The 21,412-nt window shown below is 42.8% G+C and overlaps 1 protein-coding gene across 2 annotated transcripts in view; it reads left to right on the top strand.

The window, feature by feature from the left end:
* The window catches only part of MARCHF3 (membrane associated ring-CH-type finger 3), a 163,304-nt gene that overhangs the window by 130,735 nt on the left and 11,157 nt on the right, over window positions 1-21,412 (top strand). The gene's annotated exons all lie outside the window — the stretch shown is intronic.

Below are 21,412 nucleotides of genomic sequence, written 5' to 3'. Positions count from 1 at the left end.
TCTGCTTTTCAGAGAATACAACAAAAGCCCCTCACACTGAGTGACATCTGTACTGGTGACTTTTCCTAGCAGGGCTTAACACCCCGGCTGTGGCTGCTGTTGTCGAACCATGAGACAGCCAGCTGGCCGCCCACTACCTCAGTGAGAACCTAAACACATCATTCCTCTTCTGAACGCGGCAGTCTTCTCACCAGTGAAACAGAGCAGAACTAGCCAACGGGTGACCTCATTCTTGCACACAGGTGTGCTTTATTGAATTAACACTCTTTTTTAAAAATTGAATACCTTCCGGTTGGACATGCATGCACTGTCTAGTTCCCAAGGGTCTTGCCTTTTGCTTACACCCACCCAGGCCTCTTCACCCTCTGCAGCATGTGCCTGCTTTTTACATTTGAGAGTCCAAAATTGTGTGGCGTCCCCTACCTTTAAAACCTAACACTAGATAGTGTATTAAAAAGCAGAGACATCACTTTGCTGACAAAGGTCCATACAGTCAAAGCTATGGTCTTTCCAGTAGTCATGTATGGATGAGAGAGTTGGACAATAAAGAAGGCTGAGCACCAATGAATGATGCTTTTGAACTGTGGTGCTGGAGAAGACTCTTGAGAGTCCCTTGGACTGAAAGGAGATCAAACCAGTCAATCCTAAAGGAAATCAACCCTGAGTACTCATTGGAAGGACTGATGCTGAAGCTGAAGCTCCAATACTCTGTTCACCTGATATGAAGAGCCGACTCATAGGAAAAGATCCTGATGCTGGGAAAGATTGAGAGCAAAAGAAGAGAGTGGCAGAGGATGAGACAGTTGGATAGCATCACCAATTCAGTGGCCATGAACTTGGGCAAACTCCGGGAGATGGTAACAGACAGGGAGCCATGGCATGCTGCATCCATTGAATTGCAGAGTCAGATATGAGTTAGCAACTGAACAACAACCCCACCTTTAAAAGAATTTGCTAATGGTATGTGATTTCTTTCTACCAACATCTTTCTCCCAAGGTAGTACAGACTGAACTTAATGATCACCTCCTATTGTCCCCACATTGTGAGTGAGCTGAAATGGCTGGTTCAAAATCACACAATTAATGAACCGGTAAGAGACAGAGTACTTGCACAGGCATTGGTGAGAAGTACTGTGCGCTGTAGCATGCCTTAGTGTCGGCCAAGCACTTCCTTGCCTTCCTTGTCACCAGCCTCCCCATCCTTTGAACAGTAGTTGAGATGACCTGCCTGATGACTGAAATCTGCTGCTGCTGCTGCTAAGTCGCTTCAGTCATGTCTGACTCTGTGCGACTCCATAGACGGCAGCCCACCAGGCTCCCCGTCCCTGTGATTCTCCAGGCAAGAACACTGGAGTGGGCTGCCATTTCCTTCTCCAGTGCATGAGTGAAGAGTGAAAGTGAAGTCGCTCAGTCTTGTCCTACTCTTAGTGACCCCATGGACTGCAGCCCACCAGGCTCCTCCATCCATGGGATTTTCCAGGCAAGAGTTATGGAGTGGGGTGCCATTGCCTTCTCCGGACTGAAGTCTAGAGATGCTTAATCCTACAGTTGTTTGGATTTGGATTTTTCTCTTGATTCTGGTGGCTAATTTAGCAGTTGCTTCGTTACTTAAAGCTTAGTTACAAAGAAGCTGTTTTAAGGTATCTATTAAATTCACAGCTTGCTTCATTAAAAATCACTTCATTAAAAAGGCAAGCCAACCGAAGTGTTCACATGGCCATGCCAGATGGAAGGGAGCTAACTGCCTGGTGCCTGGGTGTTCAACCCATCCACTGCTTGGAAAGGACTAATTTGGAGGGGAAATCCTGTTCCCTGCATAAAAAGAATTACAGGAGCTATTCTAGCATTTTAAGTTGTATTGATACTTGCAGTGACTTGGGTTGAAATGGAAATTAGAAATCATGCTTTCAAAAGGACCTTTCTCAGACTTCCCTGGTGGCTCAGTGAATAAGAATCTACCTGCCAATGCAGGAGACACAGGTTCGGTCCCTGACCTGGGAAGATCCCACATGCCAGAATTAGACAGATAATCCTGAAAAATTCCAGCCCCTTTGAGCTCCCTCCAAATGTGAGAACAAATAGTACAGTAGTGCTGGCCACCAAAGGGTCCACTTCTTTGAAAGGCAGACAGTTGGAAGCTATTATATGGGAGTTTCGGGGTTGTGGGGGGTGGAGAAGAAAGTGTCCCTAGGCAGCTAGCCAGAGAGCTTTGTAAAGGCGAGTGTGATCAAGAAGCAGTGAAATGTCACTGCGTAACTACACCAAGTCAGAGAAGGCAATGGCACCCCACTCCAGTACTCTTGCCTGGAAAATCCCATGGGCGGAGGAGCCTGGTGGGCTGCAGTCCATGGGGTTGCTAAGAGTCAGACACGACTGAGTGACTTCCCTTTCACTTTTCACTTTCTTGCATTGGAGAAGGAAATGGCAACCCACTCCAGTGTTCTTGCCTGGAGAATCCCAGGGACGGGGAGCCTGGTGGGCTGCCATCTTTGGGGTCGCAAAAAGTCGGACACGACTGAAGCAACTTAGCAGCGGCAGCAACTACACCAAGTAATCATCTCTCCCCTAAGTCCTGCTGAAATAACAAGGCACAATTATCCCACAGGAGTGGCCCTGTGCAGGTGAAGGCACCAGGTTGAATTAAAGGGAGTCATAAATTGCATGAGCCCTGGTGCAAATTTCAGACACAGAGTTATCAGATATGCAAAAAACTCCACACTGAGGGCATCTGCCTGCCCTCCTCTTGCCTTTTCAGTTTTAGGTGTCAACACCTGACACTTTTAACTCCAAAGAAAGAATACACATTTTGAAATACATAATGGTCTGAAATAGTGTGAGCAGTACATGATTATGGTTAAATGCTGCCTAATGGACAATTATATTTGAATGAGCCAAGTGGAGAAGTATCTTCAGTTAGGCAGTAGGAGCCCAGTGGTCATTTATTCACTGAATAACACCCTTCTTTGCCCATTTATGCTAAGATCTCCATTTTCTAGCATAGGCACAGATCTTGACATGATACTCCCATCCAGTGGCATTCATTAATTTCACTTTGAGTCCATCTGTTTTTATCCTTAAGATATTCACACCCCAGAGTTTTCTCTTCTTAAATTATTTAACCATTTCCTAGGCAAAGGAGAGAGATGTATGCTGTACCTTTTATATAGCCATCATATTTCAGTGTGTATCTGGTATCCCTATAATAGATATTATCCCATTTTATAAATAAAGAAGCTGAGATTCTGAAATGTAGTCACTCTTCAGAGGTCTTAAAGACTTTCGGCCAACAGGGCAGTAAGCAGAGAAGGTAGAAGAGGAATTCAGGTTCCTCTGGCTCCAGAGTCCATGCACTTGCCACCATCCCCGGCTTCTTCCTTCCTGGCTCAAGAGGTCTTACCACTTGCTCACTGATATGTTAACACACAAGCGCACAGAGAACTGAGGGCTTCTTTACCAACAGCCAGAGTTTCTAAGGGACTGTATGTACTTTAGAAAGGGAAGCATGAAAAAAATGATAACTAGAGCCCCGATGTGCCTCTTGACATTGACCCCATCAATTAAATACAGAGCTCTTAGTGAGGAGGGAGAGAGAAACAGGCAGAGCAGAGAGGATTTTTAGGGCAGTGAACCTATTCTGTATCATACCACAATTGTGGCTATGTGTCATTATACATTTGTGCAGACCCACTGAATATACACCAAGAGTGATGTACATTAATGCTGATGTAAACTATGAACCTTAGCTAACAACGTAGGTGCATCGATTGTAACAAACGTAGCACTCTTGACGTGAGGATGTTGATGGTGGGGGAGGCAGGGGATATATGGGGACTCTGTACTGTGCACTCAAGTTTGCTGTGAATATAAAACCACCTCTAAAAAACGAAGTGTATTAAAAGCACAACAGCAATGAGCTGTGCCAGACTGGGTGCTGGGAAAGTAGAATGGCATTTCTTCCCTGTGTTCCTGATACTCTGGGCTTGTTGGGAAACAAAGCTTGGAGGTACGCCGCCCTATTAGAAGCCAGAGAAGCCGTTCTTCATTTCCAAGGGACTTTATATGCCCTGTCCTTCTCCCTTTTCATCTAGGTACTCTATCTCTGCATCTGTCTTCATTTCCATAAATCATAATGTCACTCACTTCTTCCGAGGTCTCTACTAGAAGAGATGTTATTAGAAAGCCTGGTGAACCCAAAATGTTTAAGAGCCTTTTACCTCCTTTCAGGAGCAGGTCGTGAAGGTTAATTGCTTATAATATGGTTGTACACACGTGTGAGGTGAATTTCTTTAGACACTGTCATCTACATAACTCAGATTGGTGAAACTGATTTTGCCACTCATGAAGGAAAACACTGGTCTTTCTCTTGAATTATTTATATAATCGCCTCTGTTCTTTGCTTCTGTTTCTTGGCAGGTGCAGCAAATTTGGGGAAAGATAAGAAAAACCCTGTCAGGTCTTGTGGCTTTGTGTTCCTCCTCCATTGTTCACTAAATATATATTCCTGTGCAGTGCCTCGTAGCTGCCTGCCTTCATTCATAAAGAAATAGGGACCCTGTGAGATTGCCTGGGATAAAATTGTTTGTTTGCAGTCCATTATTACAAAGCTAGAGGGATAGGTTTATGCTGTGATGGATATATGAGAGCAAAGTTATATTTGTGTGTGTGTAACATGAAAGAGAAAGAAAAACGCTTTTAAAGCTTTTAGTTTAGAATACTGAAAAACAGACTTAATTCTTAGGTATGCCACTTATTAAAATGTGTAAAAGATCTGTTTGTGAAGACTTAGGTCAGATTAAAAGAAGAAAATGAAATATTTTCTAATCATTATTTTATCATCACTTTATCTCCAGCGATGCTATTAGAGACAGAAAGTTGGCATAAATGGTGAAGTTCAGAATCCTTTAGGGCTCTGAGGAAAAATGGCTAATGTAGTATATGAAATGCTGCTGGCAGGTAGGAACTGCAGGAAAGTTGTAAAATAGAATTTATAGGCATTAAGGACTTATATCTGTGTGGAATCAATAAAAGCAGAAATCAGGAGATGAAGAGAAAATATTCACCATCCTAGAAATTTATGCAACCTCTCCTAACACTTTGCTTACTTCCAAAGGCTAGCTCTTTGCATTAATGCTGGTAGATGATGGGAGAAAAGGGATGAGAGATGAAAGTAATAAAATGGCTCTAATATTTTTCTAAACACTGGCTCATCTGCTTAAAAGCTATGACTTTAATGTTGAAACCCAGAAGTTATTCGTTCATCAAAATATACACATTTTCAGCTGTTTGCAAGACGTACCTGACAGTTACATATATCTGAAGAATAACCCTATTAGATGAAGTTGTGGCAAGGTGGAAAGAAATACCTGCAAATCAGAATTCATGCAAGAGAAGGGCTTCTTTAGGGAAATCTACAGGCCACTTCAGAATTTTTTTTCCCAAGGGTGTTTTTCAGTCTCAGATTTTTAGAACACTTATTCAGATACAATTCACATACCATATAGTTCACAGAAATTTTAGAACATTTTCATCACCTGAAAAAGAAGCATCACACACCTCAGCCTTAACTCTCCAGTCCTCATATCTCTACCTTCGCATCCTCCCCCAGCCCTAGGCAACCAAGAATCTATTTTATATCTCTGTGGGTCGATCTGCCTGTTCTGGACATTTCCTATAAATGGAACCCTGCAGTTGAGACTGGCTTCCTTCATGCAGCATAAGGTTTGAAAGGTCCAATGTCAGAATTTATAGAAAACATATCTTAAGCTTCCTTGCTATCATTTTTTACTCCTTCTGCATGTTCTATTCAACTTAATATACTGCTTCCTCTCCTTCTTGCTGTCATTTACTGAGTCTTTACCCTATACCACTGTTTTACCCTGTACCACTTTCCTGTTCAACTATTTGTAGACACAAACTTCTCCTTTTTTTTTTTTTTTTGGCTTCGCTGGGTCTTCATTGTGGCACACAGGTTCAGTAGTTGCATTGTTCAGGCTTAATTGACCCACAGCATGTGGGGTCAAACCTGCATCCCCTGCTTTGGAAGGTGGCTTCTTAACCACTGGACCACCAGAAGAGCCCTCAACCGTCTGCATTTTAGAAAGGAAGAAAGTGGCACAGAGATGTGGATGGTTTATTCCCCTCTTAAAGTTTTGCCTTTTCCCTATCACAATTTATGTGATGAAACCCTGTTCACTTTTATTGGGAAGAAATAATTATGCATTGATTTTATGTTGTCTGAAATTTTGCCATCTGTGTCCAGTAAAAGTCTTTTTTTTTCCCCCCTTAAGCCTTTTAATTTAGATGTTTTCATGATTCTGCTGCCCTCCAACCACACAATTTATTTTCTAAATATCATAGTTTGTGCCCTAGGTTGATTTTTGTCTTAAATCCGGGTATAAGGAGAGATCATGGATTCTCAGAAGGTAATCAACATCCTACCGTCCATATTCTGAAATTTATCAAAGCTCAGAAAGCTGGACCAGACCAAAGAGTGTCTTGAGACAGTTTAGGAAAATGCTCTGGAACAGTACTGCTTCCCCTCAGTCATGTTTGAAAACAGGATCAAGGCTTGAATTCTCTCCCCTGAAATGCACAGACACCCAGTGTTCACAGAAAGTCACAAAGGGGCTACAGATTTTCTGAAGCCCTGAGCCCAGGGTCAGACATCCTTGACCTACACAAACAGTAACACAGGCTGCAAGGGAACGTGTAGACTCTCAAAAGTGTCTCTTGCACCCTTAAAAGGGAAACTTCTCATTGCTTCACTGCAAACTCCTTCTTCTGTGAGGAGGCCACATAATTCTGCGGCTGTCTACAACAGTGGATATGATTTGCCAGTGTTAAAGGGACAGCTGCTGATTCAGTTCTGCCCACATACAGCACTGGGCTGGTTAACTTGGGTTCTCCCGTGGTTGGCTTGGTTCTGCCACAAGGACACATGTCTCAGGGTCACTCAAGCTAGAAATGTCTCCTGGTTAGGGTTGAGCTTTCCCACAGACAGCAGCTGTGTCCTTCCAGCTGGTCTCCTGCTTGGCCTTCTGGAAACGCCAGCCCCTGACGTCACGGCCCCTGACATCCAGCCGTTGCCACTACTCCTGAAGAATGTCTTCCCTGAAGGCAACCATGGGAGATTTGTAGCAAAATGGTCTTCAAACACTGAATATAATCAAAACAACTCATGCCAAAAAAGGAAACTGGCACCCTCCCCTCATGTAATACCGTGGTGTATTTTTACTTGGTGGTCTGATATTCTGGGACCCGTTCCTAATGAAGGATATCTGAAGAGTCCAACGTGTATGTGCTCAGTTGTGTGCGACTCTCTGCGACCCCATGGACTGTAGCCCGCTGGGTTCCTCTTGTCCATGGTATTTTTCAGGCAAGAATACTGGAGTGGGTTGCCATGCCCTCCTCCAGGGGATCTTCCCCACCAGGGATGAAACCCTAGTCTCCTACATGTCTACTGCATTGGCAGGTGGGTTCTTTACCACTGCACCACCTGGGAAGCCCCCTGAAGAATCCAAGGGAGCCAGAAAAACAGGTGACTGGGGTGGCCTGGACAGAAAGAGGGAGACTGTTTCATTTGGATGTGAGGAGGCTAAGGAAGGGCATGTCTGAAATCTTACAAATCATGAAAAACTTAGATAACATGAGCATGGAGTTCGTAGCATAATCCAGATTACTTGGATTGTGGGCTGGTGGGCTCCCTTTTAAATTTGAGGGCAGGAGTGCCAAACAAAAATAAAGAGGTTCCGCCAAATAGTGCAACTTGTAAACTTAAACCATTGTCTCAAGTGGAGCCTTGAAGGATTCCAGATCCATTGGTTGCTACAATGTGTCCAATGTCAGCAAGATCAGACAGGCCCTAAATATTTGGGGAACTTTTTGGCAGCAAAATATTAGACTGTAAGCACTGTGAATCTAAAAGTTCCTCTATTCTCACGGGCATCCATCTAGCAGAGAGTTTCTCTTCTCAAAGTGTTCCCATCCTTGCTGACTTTGGGAATATATGGTCCTGGTGAGAATGTCTCTTCTAGCCTTTATTTTGCACAAGAATAATATTTCATTGAAATTCCTCCACCACACTCTGCTTGGACAGTTTTCATACTCATATTCTTAATACATGAGGGCTTTTCACTACCGGTTTTTCAGTGTGGTCCCATTTTGAGGATCTGCTTGTAAATCTGATTTCTTCCTCTATATTCCTTTAAACATCCCTGGTTCTCAAAATAGGTATTTATTATTCTTACACATGTTATTTATCATATTCTCATACTTTGTCCAGTGTTCCATTGAGGGTTCTTACTTGGTAGCCTGTCATGCTACCATTTACTCTGGGATCCTGTCTTTCTCTTGGAAGTAATTATTTAAAGCTCCAGAATCCTGGGCTCCAACCACAGGCCAGCAGAAGGGGTGTTAGATGCCAGCAACTTCACCAGCTGGAGGGGCAGGGGTCCCATAAGAGTTCCAGGAACTTGGAGCTTCTATATGTGTCCTATTTGTAATAGATTACACCGTGTAAAACCACTGTCTTCCGGAGTAATCATTTTCATTGTTGGCCCTATGCTTTTTATTAATTTCATCTGCAAATTTCTGTTTTTTTGCTCTTCCTACTCTCTCGGTTGTTTAATCTCATCTTCTTACTTTTCTGGCTTTATATGGACCACATATGCCACATAATTCTGCAGTATCTTCTTGTATTTTGGATAAACAATCTGCATTTGGCTGTGGTCACTTCTACACAGTGATATATAACATAGAGAAAAATGACTCCCCATTTTACTTATATCTGAAATTGCAAGTTAATATACAAAATTCAGTTTAGTTCAGTTCAGTCGCTCAGTCGTGTCCGACTCTTTGCAACCCCATAAATCACAACACGCCAGGCCTCCCTGTCCATCACCAACTGCCGGAGTTCACTCAAACTCATGTCCATCGAGTCGGTGATACCATCCAGCCATCTCATTCTCTGTCGTCCACTTCTCCTCCCGCCCCCCAATCCTTCCCAGCATCAGAGTCTTTTCCAGTGAGTCAACTCGTCGCATGAGGTGGCCAAAGTATTGGAGTTTCAGCTTTAGCATCAGTCCTTCCAATGAACACCCAGGATTGATCTCCTTTAGAATGGACTGGGTGGATATCCTTGCAGTCCAAGGGACTCTCAAGAGTCTTCTCCAGCACCACAGTTCGAAAGCATCCATTCTTCGGCGATCAGCTTTCTTCACAGTCCAACTCTCACATCCATACATGACCATGGGAAAAACCATAGCCTTGACTAGAAGGACCTTTGTTGGCAAAGTAATGTCTCTGCTTTTTAATATGCTGTCTAGGTTGGTCATAACTTTCCATCCAAGGAGTAAGCGTCTTTTAATTTCCTGGCTGCAATCAGCATCCACAGTGATTTTGGAGCCCAAAAAAATAAAGTCTGACACTGTTTACACTGTTTTCCCATCTATTTCCCATGAAGTGATGGGACCAGATGCCATGATCTTTGTTTTCTGAATGTTGAGCTTCAAGCCAACCTTTTCACTCTCCTCTTTCACTTTCATCAAGAGGCTTTTGAGTTCCTCTTCACTTTCTGCCATAAGGGTGGTGTCATCTGCATATCTGAGGTTATTGATATTTCTCCCGGCAATCTTGATTCCAGCTTGTGCTTCTTCCAGCCCAGCATTCCTCATGATGTACTCTGCATAGAAGTTAAATAAGCAGGGTGACAATATACAACCTTGATGTACTCCTTTTCCTATTTGGAACCAGTCTGTTGTTCCATGTCCAAAATTAGTTGCCATCTAATCCTGATGTGCTGCTAATCTTATCTTTGGAAATTTTCAAACCATTGGTGTGAGTATGTAGCAGTTGTTCAAATAATGCTGAAGCCAAATTATAATGTTCCAGACACAAATATAGTATTTATGGAGCATTATAGCCTTTAATTGGCTTATTGGCCTGAGTCCTCCAGGGAGCATCACAGATCTCGAGGGTGTCCTTGAATATGATGTATAGTTCAGCCAAGTCACAGCTGTGAAGGCCAGAACAACTGCTAAGCATGTGTCTGGGACAAAAATTACTTTACTGGATTTGATCAGAAGAGTCATGGGGAGTGATTTTATATATGTGTGTATATATTTTAGTTAAACTCATCTGATTTCTACTAAAAGCGATCACCAAGTTAAGAACAATTTATGTATTTCTTCAACTAACATTAATCAAACACAAATATTTTAGAAAATGGGATATAACTGTGAACAGGCCAGAATACTGTATACTAACAGAGTTTACCTGCTAGGAAGAATGACTGAATAAACAAGTAAATAAAAAGATTAGTTCTGATAGTGATGCAAGTTATGAAGGAAGAAACAAGCTGTTATGTTACAGAATGACTGAGGAGAAGGAATTTGGGAGTTTGTGAAGGCCTTTCTGAAGAGGTGATGTATGAACAGAGGCATGTCCCATGAGAAGGAACTAGATGTGGGAAGAGTGGCAGGCAGAAGGAGCAGCCACTGAAAAGGCGCTGAGCCAGGCCAGTTGAGTGTTTCTGAAATAGGAAAAAAAAACAACACTGCAAAGGAACACTGTTTGAGGGGTCAAAGGAGGTAGGTTTCAAGGTGCTTCAACTTTTCTGTCATGGATCCCATAGGCAGATCCAGTCTGCCTGTGGATCTCTTCTCAGAATCATGTTTTTCATCTGTAAAATACAGGCCTTCCCAAATGGCACTAGTGGTAAAGAGACTGCCTGCCAATGCAGGAAACCTAAGCGACATGGGTTCAATCCCTGGGTCTGGACGACCCCCTGGAGGAGGGCCAGTATTCTTGCCTAGAGATTCCCCTGGACAGAAGAGCCTGGTGGGCTACAGTCCATAGGATCGCAAAGAGTCAGACCCAACTAAAGTGACTTAACACACACAATATAAAATATATAGGAATGCAAAGAAAACCAATTACATTATAATACAGCTATAAAAATATTTAAAAGACAAAGCTGTGACATAAAATATAGATGCTGCTTTAACGCGTCTTGTAGTAGATTTAATCACTGAAGTATAATTTGTCAAGATATCTTCAACAGTTTTAGTGTGAGATATCTGTGGTTTCTGTAGGTGACAGTCACAGGTACTGCTCACATCACTAAGATTTTCTGCATAACTCAATGAGACACTAAATGTCAGTTAGAGGCTGTGAAAATAAAGATGTGATTTTTACCCTCATCGTAAAATCACAGATCCCATGAATCATATCCTTGGACCCCTTGGGGTCTGTAGAGCCCAGGGTACAAACAGGGGGGCAACAACAGGCAGGCTTGGTGTGCCCCAGCGAGGCATTAGACTAAGAGCAATGGGGAGCCACTGGGGAGTTTTAAGCAAGAGAAGTGATGTGATCTTGCTGCTTTTTCTATAGAACCTGGATTCTAGGGTAACAGGACGAGAAGAGTGAAGTGACTATTACATGGTTCAAGTGAAAGATGAGGGTGGCTTGGTAAAGAGTAGTGGCCCTAGAGAGAGATGTGAATGTGTTCAAGACGTGTTCCAAAACATCAGGATCTGCTTTCGGGTTGGGTAGAGGGAGCAGGGAGTGAGGAAAGGGAGAATAAGAATGAGGTGGAGGTTGTTTGCAGGAGCCTGTGGCTGTTGGTGTTGCCACCGACTGGTGTGGAAGGAACCACCTGGGAGAGCAACTGGAGTCAGTTTGCGGGAGAGTTGGCGTGTGGTGGTGAATCCAGCGTTGCACTGTGGACCTGGTGAAGGCGGAGATGTTTGTCACGCAAACGGAGAGAGATTCAGTGCGCAGTGGGATCCACGAGCCTGGAGCTCAGAAGAGAGCAGGGCTGAAAGCTACAGCTGGACCTGATGTTTTGAACAAAAGTAGGACGTTAAGACAACTAGCAAGGGGTGTTCGCCTTCCCCTCAAAGCTGGACCATCCTTACTCCTTGGAGGGAGACCCCCATTTTCACTCCCCCAGAGAGGTGATAGAACTTAATGAAGTTCACACAGCATAAGGGGGAACCAAGAAGATACGCCTGGAAGCAGGGTCCTGTCTCCTGCTTCCAATCCCGTGTCTGTTTGCTGCTCGGTGCTGCTTCTCCAACCTTACTCATTGTGAGAGCAAACAAAAATTAGGAGGTTTTCTGTAGCACAGAAACGAGCTGAAGGGAAGATATGAAAGAACAGTAGGCTGGAGATTTCAAATACTGGCTCCTCCACCGTGTAACCTTGAACAAGTCATTTAACCTCACTGAGGCTTAATAACCCAATTCAAAATGGGAATAACACCACCATCTGGTGTCATTAAATTCAGTAAAAATACCTGGCACATAATAGGCACTGGGCACCTATTTTTAGTTGAACTCAAGTTGTATAATTTTTAAGTGGACATTGGTATTGTCTTTTTCTCCTATATTTCAAAGTAGTTTTTTTCTAGGAAAAAAAAAAAAAAGACAGTATCTGTGACTAAAACAGTACAAAGGACCTTGAATAATTTACTGGATTTCTCATGTTATTTCATGACCTATAGAAAAACAGATGATATTTCATGATTATTTATATCTCAAGGTAAAAAGATGACTTGAACAGAATCTACAGGATTTTTCACCTTGTAGCAACAAAATACTGTAGTTATTTTCTTGGCAACCAAAAAGGAGTGCTATAAAAGGAATACTATCTCCAAACTAGAAGGCTAAAAGCAGTGAACTTCAGGACTTGATGTTTACCAGACAACAGAGTTTCTTCTCACTGACTGATTTTAATTAGTTTAACATATTATAGGGTCATTTCTGGTCAGGACCACAGGCATCTCAGATGTTTATTCATTCATTTTCATGAAGCATCTACTATGTTCCAGTACTGTTCTTGGATCAAGGCATACAAGAATGAACAAAAATGCAGTCCTACCATCATGGAGCTCTCATTGAAGTGGGGAACAAAAAAATAAACAAGCAATCAAATAGATAAACAGCATCATTTCATAGAGTGTCATGCACTCTATAGAAAATATAGCGAGGTAATGCTCAGAGGTGCAAGGAGTATTTTTTACCTAAATGATGAGAAAGAGCCAACCATGCAAGCATATGGGCAGAGCCTGTTCCCCTTATGGGAACAGCCACGTAAAAATTTGGAAATAAATGGGGAGAGGTTATAGGAGACACACAGAGGAAGGGCAGAGTTTGGACTTTATTCTAACCATTGGAGAATTTTAAGCAAAGGAGCAACGTGGTCTGGTTTATGTATTTACAAGGTCACTCTGACTGCTGTTTTGGATCTGGACTAGAAGGTGACCTGAGTGGAAGCAGGAATGCAATTGCCTCCCCAGTAAGAGGTGACGGAGGCCTGGGGATGGCAGCAATGGAGATGGGGAGAGGAGCACAGATTCCAGATGCCTGTTGAAGGAGTTCTGACGGGGCTTACAGGACTAGAATTGCAGGGTATGACATAGAAAGGAAACAGGATTAACGAAGCAACCGGGTGGTTGGTCATGTTATTTCCTGATAGGGAGCCTTGCAGAAAAGAAAGGTGGTGTTCAGTTCAGTCGCTCAGTCATGTCTGACTCTTTGCGACCCCATGAACCGCAGCATGCCAGGCCTCCCTGTCCATCACCAACTCCCAGAGTTTACCCAAACTCATGTCCATCGAGTCAGTGATGCCATCCAACCATCTCATCCTCCGTTGTCCCCTTCTCCTCCTGCCTTCAATCTTTCCCAGCATCAGGGTCTTTTCAAATGAGTCAGCTCTCCTCATGAGGTGGCCAAAAGTATTGGAGTTTCAGCTTTAGCATCAGTCCTTCCAATGAACACCCAGGACTGATCTCCTTTAGGATGGACTGGTTGGATCTCCTTGCAGTCCAAGGGACCCACAAGAATCTTCTCCAACACCACAGTTCAAAAACATCAATTCTTCAGCATTCAGCTTTCTTTATAGTCCAGCTCTCACACCTATACATGACCACTGGAAAAACCATAGCCCTGACTAGACGGACCTTTGCTGGCAAAGTAATGTCTCTGCTTTTTAATATGCTGTCTAGGTTGGTCATAACTTTCCTTTCAAGGAGCAAACGTCTTTTAATTTCATGGCTGCAATTACCATCCGCAGTGATTTTGGAGCCCAAAAAAATAAAGTGTGACACTGTTTCCACTGTTTACCATGTGGAAGTGACAGGACCAGATGCCATGATCTTAGTTTTCTGAATGTTGAACTTTAAGACAACTTTTTCACTCTCCTCTTTCACTTTCATCAAGAGGCTCTTTAGTTCTTCTTCACTTTCTGCCATATGGGTGGTGTCATCTGCATATCTGAGGTTATTGATATTTCTCCCGGCAATCTTGATTCCAGTTTGTGCTTCCTCCAGCCCAGCATTTCTCATTTTGTACTCTGCATATAAGTTAAATAAGCAGGGTGACAATATACAGCCTTGACGTACTCAGTCTGTTGTTCCATGTCCAGTTCAAACTGTTGCTTCCTGATCTGCATACAGGTTTCTCAAGAGGCAGGTCAGGTAGTCTGGTAGTCCCATCTCTTTCAGAATTTTCCAGTTTATTGTGAGCCACACAATCAAAGGCTTTGGCATAGTCAATAAAGCAAAAATAGATGTTTTTCTGGAACTCTCTTGCTTTTTTGATAATTCAATGGATGTTAGCAACTTGATCTCTGGTTCCTCTGCCTTTTCTGAAACCAGCTTGAACATCTGGAATTTCTCTGTTCACGTATTGCTGAAGCCTGGCTTGGAGAATTTTGAGCATTACTTTACTAGCATGTGAAATGAGTGCAATTGTGCAGTAGTTTAAACATTCTTAGGCATTGTCTTTCTTTGGGATTGGAATGAAAACTGACCTTTTCCAATCCTGTGGCCACTGCTGAGTTTTCCAAATTTGCTGGCATATTGAGTGCAACACTTTACAGCATCATCTTTTAGGATTTGAAGTAGCTCAACTGGAATTCCATCACCTCCACTAGCTTTGTTCGTAGTGACGCTTCCTAAGGCCCACCTGACTTCACATTCCAGGACGTCCGACTCTAGGTGAGTGTGAGTGATCACACCTTCGTGATTATCTGGGTCGTGAAGATCTTTTTTATACAGTTCTTCTGTGTATTCTTGCCACCGCTTCTTAATATCTTCTGCTTCTGTTAGGTCTATACCATTTCTGTCCTTTATTGAGCCCATCTTTGCATGAAATGTTCCCTTGGTATCTCTAATTTTCTTGAAGAGATCTCTAGTCTTTCTATTCTATTGTTTTCCTCTATTTCTTTGCATTGATCGCTGAGGAAGGCTTTCTTACCTCTCCTTGCTATTCTTTGGAACTCTGCATTCAAATGGATATATCTTTCCTTTTCTCCTTTGCTTTTCACTTCTCTTCTTTTCACAGCTATTTGTAAGGCCTCCTCAGAAAGCCATTTTGCTTTTTTACATTTCTTTTTCTTGGGGATGTTCTGCTCCCTGTCTCCTATACAATGTCAAGAACCTCCGTCCATAGTTCATCTGGCACTCTATCAGATCTAGTCCCTTGAATCTATTTCTCACTTCCAGAGTATACTCATAAGGGATTTGATTTAGGTCATACATGAATGGTCTAGTGGTTTTCCCCACTTTCTTCAATTTAAGTCTGAATTTGGCAATAAGGAGTTCATGATCTGAGCCACAGTCAGCTTCCAGTCTTGTTTTTGCTGACTGTATACAGCTTCTCCATCTTTGGCTGCAAAGAATATAATCAATCTGATTTCGGTGTTGACCATCTGGTGATGTCCATGTATAGAATCTTCTCTTGTGTTGTTGGAAGAGGGTGTTTGCTATGAGCAGTGCATTCTCTTGGCAGAACTCTATTAGCCTTTGCCCTGCTTCATTCTGTTCTCCAAGGCAAAATTTGCTTGTTACTCCAGGTGTTCCTTGACTTCCTACTTTTATATTCCAGTCCCCTATAATGAAAAGGACATCTCTTTTGGGTGTTAGTTCTAGAAGGTCTTATAGGTCTTCATAGAACCGTTCAACTTCAGCTTCTCCATCATTACTGGTCGGGACATAGACTTGGATTACCATGATATTGAATGGTTTGCCTTGGAAATGAACAGAGATTATTCTGTTGTTTTTGAGATTGCATCCAAGTATTGCATTTTGGACTCACTGATGAGGTCCATGCTAAATCAAGTGTTCAGCTTTGGAGACTTCCCCAATGGTCTAGGAAGTCTGGGTTGTTTATTAGTCATGTAAGTGGAACTGTGGAGCGGCCTGCTGGATATGCACATCTGGAGCTTTGGAGAGAGGCCAAGGCTTGAGATTGGCATTTTGGTCATGAGCAAATCATCTGTGAAGTTTTCGTTTGAGGTGCGTTGCTTGCAGCCGGGGCTGATGGACATTTGGAGTGAGCATCTCCTTAGCTTCCCCTGAGTCAGAATCTCCTGAGCAGCTTCAATTGTCCTGGAAATTCACTGACAGACTCCTGAGTTCAGGGATTTAAAACACTGGTGGGAGTTTGTTTGGTTTTGTTCTCTGCTTTGTTTCAAGTTAACTGAAATGTGTGATTTTCAAGTTTCATCTTCATTTCTAAATCATGCAGAGGACCTGTCACATGTCTTCTGATCTTTGCACTGCCCCTTTCCCATCTCAGCTCTCCAGGCAAGCCAGACAGCTCAGTGCAGGCTGTGTTGTGTTGGGCTTCAAGAAGAAGCCTCATTCCAAGAAAGGCAAGCGCTTGGTGAATAACTCTGCCAAGTGTCAGATTAACAGGAGACACTCAGGCAGATAAACCCAAGTGAGTAAACATTCTGAGATCAGGCCTTCTTTTTTCTGTTTTTCTACCCTATAAATTTGTTATGGTTCTATCGGTTGTTATCCCTCCTATCAGTTTCTTTCTCATGATGGTTTCTCATTAAGGAGATTCATGGGGAAGGTTGTAATCGATCGGAGCTATTAGCCACCAGAGTGTAATCTGGTTCCAGTACAAACTGACCTGCACAATGTCCTGTCCACCTTGGGGATTAAAGCCGATTAACTCAGAGTCTGGGAGGCAGAATCTAATGTCCTGTAGCACTGCACCCCCTCACTCCTCCCCAGCAGTAAAGGATTTAACAAATTGACACTGTAATTAGAACTGAATCCACAGTTAACCCACCTCGCAAATAACCGCTAGTGCCTGGCTCAGCTTGGATATCCATTTACAGCCAGTGAATGATACTGTGTCCCTGGTAGTGAAATGCTGCTTTGATTCCCTCTGCTATCTCGTGCCCTACACTGCTGATTACCGTGGAGGTTTCTGTTTTGTTTCATTTGGTTGGTTGTTTGGTTGACTTTTGTGCCTATTTCCAAGAGTAGATCAGTCTCATCATTTGGGAACAAGCCAATGATTGGAATGAGAGTCCCACAAAAAAAAAAAAGTCAGCTCACTGCTAGGGCTTTCAACAGTACAATCTCTCTGCTTTATGATTTTGATGGAATCAGAGAACAAAAGCCAGGAAGGTGCCCCTGGCTGCCCACATATCCCCTGGCAGCCATGTAGGTGGGCCTGCCAAGGCAAAAGAGGTCATACAAATGAGCATTCTCCATCACTGACCTCCGCTCTTAAAAATAAAACTAACCACCAAATACAAGCTGAGGACTAGGGTCAAACTAAAGACTCTTTAAGAATGATGTTTTAAGAAATTTCCTGGCCAAACAGTGGTTTCACTCCAAGCTTTCACTGCAAGAGCCCCAGGTTCAATCTCTGATTGGGGAACGAAGATCCCACAAGCTGCACAGACACCCCTCCAAAAAAAAAAAAAAAGATGATTATTTAGCTACAAAAACTGTCCACAAGCAGCAGGATGATTTAATTGGTATTTCACTCCAGGGGAACCGTGGAGAAGGAAATGGCAACCCACTCCAGTATTCTTGCCTAGAAAATCCCATGGACAGAGGAGCCTAGTGGGCCACACTCCACAAGGTCACAAAGAGTCAGACATGAGAGCACACCAGCGGAACCATGATAAGTAAATATTCCTTCTTGCAGTAATCAAACCAGTTAAGGTGCAGACTCCTCCTCCTCTCCCCTTTGTCCACCCACCCTTCCTACACCCCAACCTTTTTTTTTTTTTTGAGAATGAAGATATAATAGGAGCACAGTCTTTGGAGCTAGACTACATAGATCAAGACAAAGTCAAATTTCTATAACTTATTTAACTTCTGCATGTCTCAGTTTCCCTATTAATATAAAATACTAATGTTAATAATGGTACCTCTTTCAAAGGTTATTGAAGAGTGGAAAAATTACTACATGTAGCAGATAAGATAGTGCTTGGCATATTGTAAGGTCTGAGTTAACATGTAAACATAAGTTACTGTCATTCATTCAGCCTCTGAATGCTGAATGTACTATAAAATGCTAGTGATATAAAGGTAAGGGCCACCTCAGGTCAGTGGGAAGACTGGACATACAAACAAACCTGCCGTTCTGCCTCTGTCTGCTCTTTACTGAACGTTTGGGACACAAAGATGCTACTACCTAATAGGGATAATACTTTATGTTAAATAAGTATAACTGGTAAGAGAGAGGCAGAAGAAGACATATAAAAAGCAAGAAATTCAATTGAACAATAGTTGAGATCAGTCTTTTGCCTATTATGAATTAAGCTAAAATGCATGATAATATAGCTGAGATTAAACACCCAGAATATTGTGGCGTGGTAAAAGAATTAACACAGAACAGAACAGCAGCCTAAGCAAATTTTATAAAGTTACCATAATAACATCCTGGCCAGCCAACCATTCAGTTCCCACCTAGCCAAAAATCTGCAAAACATCTCGTGGGTACATGTGCGGGTGTATACACATACACGCATACTCACTCATGTGCACATGCAAATATCATTTGGTGCAGAAAGAAAACATAAATATGGAAAGCAAGGATCAGACCAGTGAGGCTGGTTTCAATCTCAACACTTGCTATCTATCATTAGGTACGTTGCTGAATTCTGTTCCCCAGTGTTTGTATCTGTAAAATGGGGCTAATGTTAGGATCTGCCTCACAGGGTTATTGTGAAAACTCAATAAGCTATTGCACAAAAAACTCCAAATATCAGCACTGGCTTGCCCTAGCGTTGACTCAGTAATAGTTTATTTTATTGCTGTAGTTTGCTGTGTTCTAAACACCTGCCTCGCCTGACTTCCTCCTCTCTCTTCATCTCTCTCCCTCCACCCGCCCTTCCCTCTCTCTCTCTGGATGTTTTGTACATAACTGCACAGGTAACCCATGTTCATTTTAGAAAAACATGAATATACATACAAAAAGGAAAAAAGTTAAAGACCATTCTGATTCCACTACCAAGAACAGCAACTGTTTTGCTAGGATTCCTCTGGTCTTTGTCTATGTAAATTCACTACATTGATGTAAGTATAAATGTTCACGTGCATGTAGATATATCATTGCATATATAGGATCATACTGCAATTCTGTCTAGTGGAATTCTTTTCTTGTTCAGCAATACATCGTGTCAGTAAATACAAAATATACGTTATCACTTGAGATTACTCCATAGAAGTCTGTTTTAAGAAAATTCCATATTGTATTTAGACAATCCCCTATTGCTGGAACTTGAGGCAAAATCACATTCGCTCTGTTACAAACCGTTTAAATGTCCTGTATCAACTTTTTGGACACATTGGCAGAGGGTCTTACCATGGCACAAAGCGAATTTTTCCTCAACAACAGATATTGCTGCTGCTGCTGCTAAGTTACTTCAGTCGTGTCCAACTCTGTGCGACCCCATAGACGGCAGCCCACCAGGCTCCCCCGTCCCTGGGATTCTCCAGGCAAGAACACTGGAGTGGGTTGCCATTTCCTTCTCCAATGTGTGAAAGTGAAAAGTGAAAGTAAAGTCGCTCAGTCATGTCTGACTTGTAGTGACCCCATGGACTGCAGCCTACCAGGCTCCTCTGTCCATGGGATTTTCCAGGCAAGAGGACTGGAGTGGCGTGCCATTGCCTTCTCCGACAGATATTGCTAGTGGTCTTATTCACAGGCCTGCATTTGTGAGAGATAAATTAGGATTCTGAAGAAGTCACAGATTTTAACATAACACTACCTGTTTGAAGAACTTCATACTAGGCTTCCCTGGTGGTCTAGTGGTTAAGAACCTGCCCACCAGGGAAGGGGTCATGGGTTCAAGCCCTGGTGTGGGAAGATCCCACATGCCTCGGAGCAACTAAGCCCAGGCACCACAAGTACTGAGGCCGCGTGCTACAACTTCTGAAGCCTGCGTGCCCAGAGCCTGTGCTCCCCAGCAAGAAGCCCCCACAGTGAGAGGGCTGCAGACCACACCTCAAGACTAGCCCCTGCTTGCCGAAACTAGAGAAAGCCGAGTGCAGCAACGAAGACCCAGCGGAGCCCAAAATCAATTAAGTAGTTAATTTTAAAAAAAGAACTTCATACCTAAACATGACCCAAACAACACAAAGAGTAAACTGAGCAAATAGTGTTAATAATATGCAGAATCCAGGTCCTGGTGGTCATAGACATAAAAAATGACCCAGAAATTTTTTAGGAATATAGAAGGTCAAAGAACAATTAGAAAATAGGAAACTGGGAACAAATAATAGTAATTTCTAGTTTGCCTCTGCAATTTGTTGTGCATCAGGCAGAGTTCTGCAGTGATCCATAATCACCTCCTTGCATACCTGAATCATTTCAGTGAGCAGTTAGGGTTAATAAAACATGTTCAGAATGCCCAAGGAATAGAAACTGCGGAGGTGCAGGGTGTCTTAGCCAATGAAGTAAGCTTGTCTGCGCACCTGTCGCAAATTTATTGAAAACCTACTATGTTCCAGCAGGTGGGGGCACAGAGAAAAACAGGCCAGCTTCCTAGATCTACTTCCTGGGAGAATCTAAGCTACCAGGGGAGTCAGCTTGCTGCTAGGTCGGCACTAGTGTTTAAGAATCTGGATTTCTGAATGCCTTGCCACTTCCAGTTTGAAATATTTCACTGGTAGGACATCTGAACAAGAATGGAGAGACCCTGATCCCCCCTCAGTATCACTTGGAGCAGTGATTCTCCCTTGCTGAGCCTCTGTAAAGTGGGGATAACCATATCTCGTTGCTACTCTCCACTTCACAGAAATATTGCCAGTGTTTAGATAAGAAAACATTAATTACTAAGAGCTCTTTGGATTTCTTTGAAGCTGCTGAGATGTCTGAGGTAGCATGACAACACGTAGTGAGGTTAATACTGTTTGCACTTGATCGTTTTGGTATTTTTATTAAATTTTTATAATACTGTGTTTATATTCACAGACAAGCCAACTCCCCATTATCTATGTTTTAATATTTATTCAGGTCCACTTTTGAACTGAGGTGACTTCTTTCAGCATCTCAGCCATTTTTAAAGTGGAATGTCAGGGACTTCCTTGGTGGTCCAGTGCCTAAGACTCTGCACTCCCAATGCAAGGGGCCAGGGTTTGATCCCTGGTCAA

The sequence above is a fragment of the Moschus berezovskii genome, chromosome 8 (assembly GCF_049115385.1).
Source record: "Moschus berezovskii isolate FMDL1 chromosome 8, NW_MosBer_1.0, whole genome shotgun sequence".
Taxonomy (NCBI): domain Eukaryota; kingdom Metazoa; phylum Chordata; class Mammalia; order Artiodactyla; family Moschidae; genus Moschus; species Moschus berezovskii.
This window is presented reverse-complemented; position numbering and strand designations above follow the sequence as displayed.